We start from the raw sequence: 9,599 nt of genomic DNA on the forward strand, positions 1-9,599 counted from the left end.
CACTTTACTATACAAGTTGTGAAGAATTCATAATCACTGACTAACACTGAGAGGTAAACTAGCCTACATTCAGCTGACCTGTGTAACCTGCACCATTAATTTAATCTCTCCAGCCTTTGTAAATATTTCATGAATATCTTATAAAGTCTACATTGAATGTCACTTTACTATACAAGTTGTGAAGTAATCACTGAGTTTCACTGGGAGGTAGGCTAAACTAGCCTAGGCTACTTTCATCGACCTGTATTTGTGTAACCTGGAACGGTTGGACATTCCCAGTAGCAAAATATGAGAAATGTTACATCATAAAACAAATACATTTTTATGAAACAAAAATTATTTGCTTGACCATGTTCTGTCTTTTTGGCACTGGACTAGCCCATTGACTCAGATGTGACGTGATCAGGTAAGAGGTTTGGAACAGAAACGTCAATGCTGCATTGCGATTGTAGGACTTTTATTTTGACAAGTTGTCGTCGTTCTGTCTTCCATATTCGTGAAAGGTTTGTTATGAATGTCTCATGAAACAGTCATGAATGCTTTATGTGCAGTTTATGACAACTGCTATGAATGTGCTATGAACTCACCCGTCAAGTAAAGTGTTACCACAAAATAAAACTTAATCTAAAGTCGTAGTCAAAGTCGTAGGTGATCCTACAGGTCAGCAACTCGGTGGACATTGACAGCCACCGTTTCTTGTTCAGTAAGATCGCTGTGGTCAGAGTTCTTTAAACATTCTTCAAACATTCCTCAATCCAGACTCCAGGCAGCAGAGCATGGGCGTGTCCCACCAGCGTCCCCGTAACCTAGCAACATTATGATATGCCTCATTATGGAATCCTTTAGCATCCCCGTAACCTAGCAACATTATGATATGCCTCATTATGGAATCCTTTAATCATTCAGATCAAAGATACAGCAGCATCATGATAGGCACTTTGCATAGAGCTGTAGACACACACACACACACACACACACACACACAAACTCATCTCGAACCACTAGTGATCAGCAGATCAACCTGGCGAGCAGCCAGTGGCACACAACATAGTTATCCATAGGAGCAGAGTGCGATTTGTGTAAAAACCAGAGGGGGGGATGATTTTGAATAAGTTTGTAACCCCCACCCCCCCCCCAAAAAAAAATGAACGAATGATTCATAGCCTAGTAATGTCATGGCTAATAATACCCTATATTATTTTTGCCACCTTTGTAACATTTTAGTTTTAGTTTACCGTGGTGTATGACTTTAAACAGCGAGTGTGCTTGGTATGATGATCAGCTCCTCTAATGCAGGGTAGGACTACGTTTTGACAAGCATACACATATATTGTATTGTATATATTGTATATTATGGCACTGAAGTCTTAAGTTAGTGAATTGGCTAACAGTATTAGTTGGTAACCAAATAGCCTACACATTGCGCTACACGCTGCGTAGCCTACGTGCATTCTCTCTCCTGCTGATTTGCGTTCAGTAGCCAAGTGCGTAATATTGCAAAAGTTGAAAAAATAAATGTGTTTATTGTAGCCTACAGAAAATAAATAGCCTGTCATACTGTCAGTTAATTGCCTACAGTGCAGTGAAGAGTTTGGAGAGTAAAGTTATAGGGCAACTTGAAGTTTTATGAAAATAATTTACGAACCAGAACATGAAGACCATGAAGCTTCTATTTCTTGCAGCTGTTAAAACACCCACTAGATAGTTTAAATACCCACCAACATTCGTTTTTGCAGTACAGATTATTTCTAAAAGTTATTTGTCTACTACTGGCTGATTTATCAAACGAGTGATTTCGAGTGATTTATCAAACGAGTGCATCAGTGCTGACGGTGACGGTGCGTTTCTGATGTCAGATTATTATGTAGGCTAGCCTACTAGACTGTTCTCACGTTGCAGCGCTTTACTTATATGAAGTAGCATTAATCAATATGAGGGGCAGAGGGGGATAAATGTTGTCCCCACCGACGATAAAAATAATTTAGCAGAGGTAGGGATAGGAAAACCAGAGGGGGGGAAATCCTCACCATCCCCCCCTACAAATCGCACCCTGCATAGGAGGACCGAAAGACGAGCCCAACGACACCAGTGTGTGTGTGTGTGTGTGTGTTGCCCAACGACACGAGAGTGTGTGTGTGTGTGGTATGGGTGTATATAATGCCCAACGACCCCAGTGTGTGTGTGTGTGTGTGTGTGTGTGTGTGTGTGTGTGTGTGTGTGTGATATGCGTGTATATAATGTGTGTGTGTGTGTGGTATGGGTGTATATAATGTATGTGTGTGTATGGTATGGGTGAATATAATGTGTGTGTGTATGTGTGTGTGTACAGCTGTAGGTTGTTGCCATGCTGAGATTCTTTCTGAGAAAATATTGTTGTACATCTGTCCACACTTACTAGAGTAATACAAACCCTTTTACTCACACTCTCTCTCTCTCACACACACACACACATTCACACTCACTAACACACTCTCTCTCACACACACACACACATTCACACTCACTAACACACTCTCTCTCTCTCACACACACACACACATTCACACTCACTAACACACTCTCTCTCTCTCTCACACACACACATTCACACTCACTAACACTCTCTCTCACACACACACACACACACACACATTCACACTCACTAACACACTCTCTCTCACACACACACACACACACATTCACACTCACTAACACACTCTCTCTCTCACACACACACACACATTCAAACTCACTAACACTCTCTCTCTCACTTACACACACACACACATTCACACTCACTAACACACTCTCTCTCTCACACACACACACACACATTCAAACTCACTAACACTCTCTCTCTCACACACACACACATGTGTGTCTGAGAGAGAGGGAGAGAGAAAGTTTGACTTAATCAGATTTGTTGGAGAACTTCTACTAAAGTTTGTTAGTATAACTCAATAACTCTCAACTCAAAATGTGTGTGTGTGTGTGTGTGTACTATGGTGTGTTTGTCGGAATAACTCAATAATTCTGAACTCAATAACTGCACCAGAAAACTGAGCCTAAACAAATACATTAACACAATGTGTGTGTGTGTGTGTGTGTAAACTCTTTACCCCACCCCCCCTAACCAGACTAAAGATAGCATCTCTAACTCTTCTGGATGGCATACCATTGGGGACCCCTCCCCAATTGTCCAGTCACAATCTTTCTAAGAGAGGGTTAGGGTTCGACCAGACAGGGTTAGGGTTCGACCAGACAGGGTTAGGGTTCGACCAGACAGGAACAAACATCATGGTTTACAGTACCCAACAATGGCTATGGAACACAGTGCACTGTTCTGAAGTATCTAAGGAACACAGTGCACTGTTCTGAAGTTGCTAAGGAACACACAGTGGATTGTTCTGAAATTGCTAAGGAACACAGTGGACTGTTCTGAAGTGGCCTATCAGACCTATGTCGTACTGACCACGTCCATCCCACAATCAAAACAAAGTGCTGCTGGTCATCTATAAATGGAGGTCGGCACATTCAGAGCTGTTTTATTATTTCATTAGAGTCCGAGACACACTCACAAAAGTGTGTGTATGTGTGTGTGTGTGTGTGTGTGTGTGTGTGTGTGTTTGTAATAATAACCTTTATTTGTATAGCACCTTTCATACACACGCAGCCCAAAGTGCTTTACATTTGGAGCATGTAACACAATAATAGAGAAAAAGAAAAAGAAGTAATAATAATAATGCAAACAAACAAAACGAAACATAAACATCAGAGATTTAGAATGAAAAGATAAGAATCCACAGGATGGTAAGGAGATACAACAACACACAATACCACAATACAACTAGTTGAGTAAGAACAGGAAGAGCCTGTAAATAGGAGCAGTGGACTGTGTGTGTGTGTGTGTCTGTGTGTGTGTGTGTGTTTGTGTGTGTATGTCTGTGTGTGCGTGTGTGTGTGTGTGTCTCTGTGTGTGTGCTTGTGTGTGTGTGAAGTGGAGATATTTGACCACTGCATGCCCCCCTCCTGGTCTGTAAAGATTGGATCAAGATGACACCAATAATTAGCTCAAGCTGCGTAGGTCATCTCACATACACACTCACACACACACACACAAAAGCATACACATGCACACACACACATACATACACACATACACACGCACATACACACATACATACACACAAGCACATACATACACACAGACAAACACACACACACACACACACACACTCAAACACACACACACACACACACACACACACACACACACACACTCAAACACAGGCCCAGTCACTGACTAAGGCACTTTATGACCCCAGAATGTCATACAGCAGCATGTGACCATCTAATGCACTTTAATGTATATTGGTATTCTACTGCACTTTAATGCACTTTAATGCACTTTAATGTGTATTGGTATTCTAATGCACTTTAATGTATATTAGTATTCTACTGCACTTTAATGCACTTTAATGTGTATTGGTATTCTAATGCACTTTAATGTATATTGGTATTCTACTGCACTTTAATGCACTTTAATGTGTATTGGTATTCTAATGCACTTTAATGTGTATTGGTATTCTACTGCACTTTAATGCACTTTAATGTATATTGGTATTCTACTGCATTCTAATGCTCATTAATGCACTTTTATGTATATTAGTATTCTAATGCACTTTAATGTAAAAGAACTAGCTCCAGTTATGTATGAACAGTGAAGGTAACGATCTCTTGTGAAAAACGTGAACTTGAAGAAGTAAAAATTGAACAATATGAACTATGAATATTGAACATCTTGAAGCTACATCTATAAGTGTGAACATGCTTAACAAAATATGTGAACAAAACATGGGAACTAAACGTGCATTAGGAATATAATCAGTGGGAGCCCTGCTTGTTTCCCTGCAACAAGAAGCTTCCATCTGGGGGTGATGGAAGACAGTGACACCCTCAGTGTGTTTGAGATGTCCAGTCGATTGCGCAATTTGGTCTTAGTTGCAGTCATTGCCGAAAACCCGGCCTCGCATAGATACGTGGTGGGAAACGTTTTCAGCGCTTTTACGGCTATCTCGGGATATTCTGCTTTGGCTTTGATCCAAAAACCCGCCAGAGAGGTTTCCTCATACACACTTTTGAGACCACCATCATTTGCCATTTCGATCAACTGCTCTTCCTCCTGCGCTGACAAGTTAGGACTATTCGGGATATTGACAAATGGGTTGTGGACCCACTCATTGGTTTGCTGTGGATCTTTGGAGGATGGGAAGTAACGCTCAAACTCATTTGAAAGCGCAACAAGGTGATCGCGCACCAGCTGCGAGAGAAAGGGCCCTGCCTCAGTCTCTCCCAAAACCCCCACTACTGTTTGGAACATATCAAATACACCCTGGTCCACTCGTCGTCCCCACAAATCAAGCTTGGCTTTAAATGCAGCGACTTTATCTGCCAGTTTAAAGACAGTCGTCATTCTCCCCTGGAGTGACAGGTTGAGGTCATTAAGCAACCCGAATGTCACACAGGTAAGCGAGTTTTGACACCCAGTCCTCATCACTAAAATGTGCAGCTAACGGTGACTTTTTTTCTGTAAGAAATCTCTGCAGCGGCTCTCGCAACTCAAACACTCTGGCCAGTGACCTGCTAAAGATGCTTGTTTTTTGTTGCTCATTCTAGCAGTTTAACTAACTTCGTGTGACACTAACGTTCGCCAAGAACTGATCAAGTGAAGTGAGCTGACCTGAGGCTGCGCAGCGCTGAAGGCAATATGTAAAGTGTTGAAGGCGGGACAGACAGACGTAAGAAAATAGACCTTGCAAAATGCAAACATGCGTGCAATCAAACAACTGCATATAGGCCTATGCCATGTAAAACGTGAGATTATTGCGAATTAAATTTAGTTTAGTTTGCATGCATTTTTTTTTAAACTCATGTCATAGGCTACGGCCCGGTTAGGAATGTCTTGCGGCCCGGTGGTTGGGGACCGCTGCTTTAATGCATATTAGTATTATAATGCACTTTAATGCACTTTAATGTATATTAGTATTCTAATGCACTTTAACGTATATTAGTATTCTAATGCACTTTAATGTATATTAGTATTCTACTGCACTTTAATGCATGTTAATGTAGTATTCTACTGCAATTTAATGCACTTTAATGTATATTAGTATTCTACTGTACTTTAATGCACTTTAATGTATATTAGTATTCTAATGCACTTTAATGTATATTAGTATTCTACTGGCACTTTAATGCACTTTAATGTATATTAGTATTCTACTGCACTTTAATGTATATTAGTATTCTACTGCACTTTAATGCACTTTAATGAATATTAGTATTCTACTGCACTTTAATGTATATTAGTATTCTAATGCACTTTAATGTATATTAGTATTTTACTGCACTTTAATGCACTTTAATGTATATTGGTATATTAGTATTCTACTGCACTTTAATGCACTTTAATGTATATTGGTATTCTACTACATTCTAATGCACTTTAATGTATATTAGTATTCTACTGCACTTTAATTTATATTAGCATTCTAATGCACTTTAATGTATGTTGCTCTTCTAATGCACTTTAATGTATGTTGCTATTCTAATGCACTTTAATGTATGTTGGTATTCTACTGCGACAAGGAAAGAAACAGACAAACTGTGATGTGTTAACTTTTGAGTTTTAGTAGTTTGGGAACTTGGTTGTGCCGTAGTTGTGTTAGTGTAAAGAGGTGTTGGGAAATCAAAATCTATGAAGGTATATTTGGTGCAAAACTCCTGAGCACTTATGGCAATAGATTTTGTACTTGTAGCCAAAAGTCACAAATGTGTATCAGTCAATTTGAAGTCACAGAGATTTTTGTTTTATACAAACACACACTGCAGTTACGATCCTTCGGTACAAGTGCACAAAAACCATGCCACACATCACAAATTAAAAACATCCTATGCTCACATTTTTGCTACTATCACCTCCGTATATTTTGGTGCAAAACACATTTGCACACCAGTATTTTAAAAATGTGAGAAAATGAACAAAATTTGGACATTTGTAAACTTTTATTAAATTGAATTGAATTTTATGTGAATTAATGCATCATGAGTTGCACATCTGTAGAATAATTTCTTCCAAATGCATTGATTTAATCATCTGGGGCTGTGACTGTTTTCTCACATGCACACAAGTCAGCAACTACAACTGCATGAATCTGCCGCTAGGAGTCTCAAGTGCTGTTTTCTGCAGCTCTCCTCTCATCCCTCTCTCCTCTCCTCCCTCTCTCCTCTCCTCCCTCCCTCCTCTCATCCCTCTCTCCTCTCCTCCCTCCCTCTCTCCTCTCATCCCTCTCTCCTCACATCCCTCCCTCTCTCCTCTCATCCCTCTCTCCTCTCCTCTCCTCCCTCTCTCCTCTCCTCCCTCTCTCCTCTCCTCCCTCTCTCCTCTCCTCTCCTCCCTCTCTCCTCCCTCTCTCCTCTCCTCTCCTCCCTCTCTCCTCTCCTCCCTCCAACCCTCCTCTCATCCCTCTCTCCTCTCATCCCTCTCTCCTCTCCTCTCCTCCCTCTCTCCTCTCATCCCTCTCTCATCCCTCTCTCCTCTCCTCCTCCCTCTCTCCTCTCATCCCTCTCTCCTCTCTCTCCTCTCATCCCTCTCTCCTCTCTCTCTCCTCTCATCCCTCTTTCCTCCCTCTCTCCTCTTCTCTCCTCCCTCTCACCTCATCCCTCTCTCCTCCCTCTCTTCTCTCTCTCTCCTCTCCTCCCTCTCTCCTCCCTTTCTCCTCTCCTCCCTCTCTCACCTCTACTCCACGCATTTTTGTTTTATACAAACACACACAGCAGTTACGATCCTTCGGTACAAGTGCACAAAAACCATGCCACACATCACAAATTAAAAACATCCTATGCTCACATTTTTGCCACTATCACCTCCGTATATTTTGGTGCAAAACACATTTGCACACCAGTATTTTAAAAATGTGAGAAAATGAACAAAATTTGGACATTTGTAAACTTTTATTAAAAGTTCCCTCTCTCCTCTCATCCCTCTCTCCTCTCCTCCCTCCCTCTCTCCTCTCATCCCTCTCTCCTCTCCTCCCTCTCTCCTCTCATCCCTCCCTCTCTCCTCTCATCCCTCTCTTCTCTCCTCCCTCCCTCTCTCCTCTCATCCCTCTCTCCTCTCCTCCCTCTCTCCTCTCCTCTCCTCCCTCTCTCCTCTCCTCCTCCCTCTCTCCTCTCATCCCTCTCTCCTCTCCTCCCTCCAACCCTCCTCTCCTCCCTCTCTCCTCTCATCCCTCTCTCCTCTCATCCCTCTCTCATCCCTCTCTCCTCTTCTCCCTCTCTCCTCTCATCCCTCTCTCATCCCTCTCTCCTCTTCTCCCTCTCTCCTCTCATCCCTCTCACCTCATCCCTCTCTCCTCCCTCTCTCCTCTCTCTCTCCTCTCATCCCTCTCTCTTCTCTCTCTCCTCTCATCCGTCTTTCCTCCCTCTCTCCTCTTCTCTCCTCCCTCTCACCTCATCCCTCTCTCCTCCCTCTCACCTCATCCCTCTCTCCTCCCTCTCCTCTCATCCCTCTCTCCTCCCTCTCTCCTCTCCTCCCTCTCTCTTCTCCTCCCTCTCTCCTCCCTTTCTCCTCTCCTCCCTCTCTCACCTCTACTCCACGCGTGACGGAGATGTTTGGTGCAAAGCTGATTCGTAGCCAGAGCCATAGAATCTGTATCTGCAGAGCTAGGGGGCGGGCCCTCGACAGACAACCCTTTTGGCCAATCAACACACTGCCGTCATTATGTTAAGCCTGTCCACCGACTCTGTACATGATACTAAAGTTTGTTTTTTTCCAGCTCGCAAGCCAACGGAGAGTTGCTAATTATATTTGCTGCCGCTAGGGTGCGTCTAGATTTCTAGGTTAGGAGAGAGAGAAAAGGAGAGAGGAAGAGAACAAGTAAGGGATAATTTATAGAACGCCGGTCATTATTGGGAAAATAAGTCCCGACAGGGCGAACCGGGCGAGTCTTGTTCCGCCCTGAAGGGACTTATTTTCCCAATAATGACCGGCGTTCTATACATTATACCGCTTATTACACTAATAAACTTCCCACGATATGACTTTAGCCTACATAGCCTAGCCTATTTGTTACCGTTCATCGTGGCATTTGCTGAGAAACATAGTTCGCAACAACACAGGTTGAACTTGAATCAAACATCCTTTAGAACACAGCTGATCAACCGTCTGCTTTCACTTTTGAATGAAGTTCCAGTTCTTGCGCAGTGATATGAAATACCTGAAGTAGAAGCATAAACTCTGTTGCCATTGACAGCGGTAATTATATGTTTGCAGCGGTAATTACAGGAAAATATTTTACCGTAGAACTTTGCGAAATCCCATTCAAGCCAATGGAGCGTTCTACTTGCCTTGTGAAGAGCCGTGTAATAACTGGAAGTCACACACACACACACACACTAACACAAACACACACACATACATACACACACACACACACACAAACACACACACACAAACACACACATACACACTCACACATACACACACACACACACACACACACACACACATACACCCTGTGTGAAGTAACTAGATAGTGAGTTAAGTGGGAGCAGCTGAT

At 42.4% G+C, this 9,599-nt stretch overlaps 1 long non-coding RNA gene across 1 annotated transcript in view; it reads right to left on the minus strand.

The window, feature by feature from the left end:
* Window positions 1-440: 440 nt before the first annotated feature.
* The window catches only part of LOC143121304 (uncharacterized), a 21,560-nt gene continuing 12,401 nt past the window's right edge, over window positions 441-9,599 (minus strand). The window contains exon 2 of the long non-coding RNA XR_012986468.1: window positions 441-806. This is a non-coding gene — a long non-coding RNA (uncharacterized LOC143121304). The remainder of the gene's footprint in view (window positions 807-9,599) is intronic.

Source organism: Alosa pseudoharengus, unplaced genomic scaffold (genome assembly GCF_046254945.1).
Source record: "Alosa pseudoharengus isolate Yale_2024_CS ecotype anadromous, Long Island Sound unplaced genomic scaffold, YU_APseudo_1.1 YU_APseudo_1.1_scf_13, whole genome shotgun sequence".
NCBI classification, from domain to species: Eukaryota; Metazoa; Chordata; class Actinopteri; order Clupeiformes; family Clupeidae; genus Alosa; species Alosa pseudoharengus.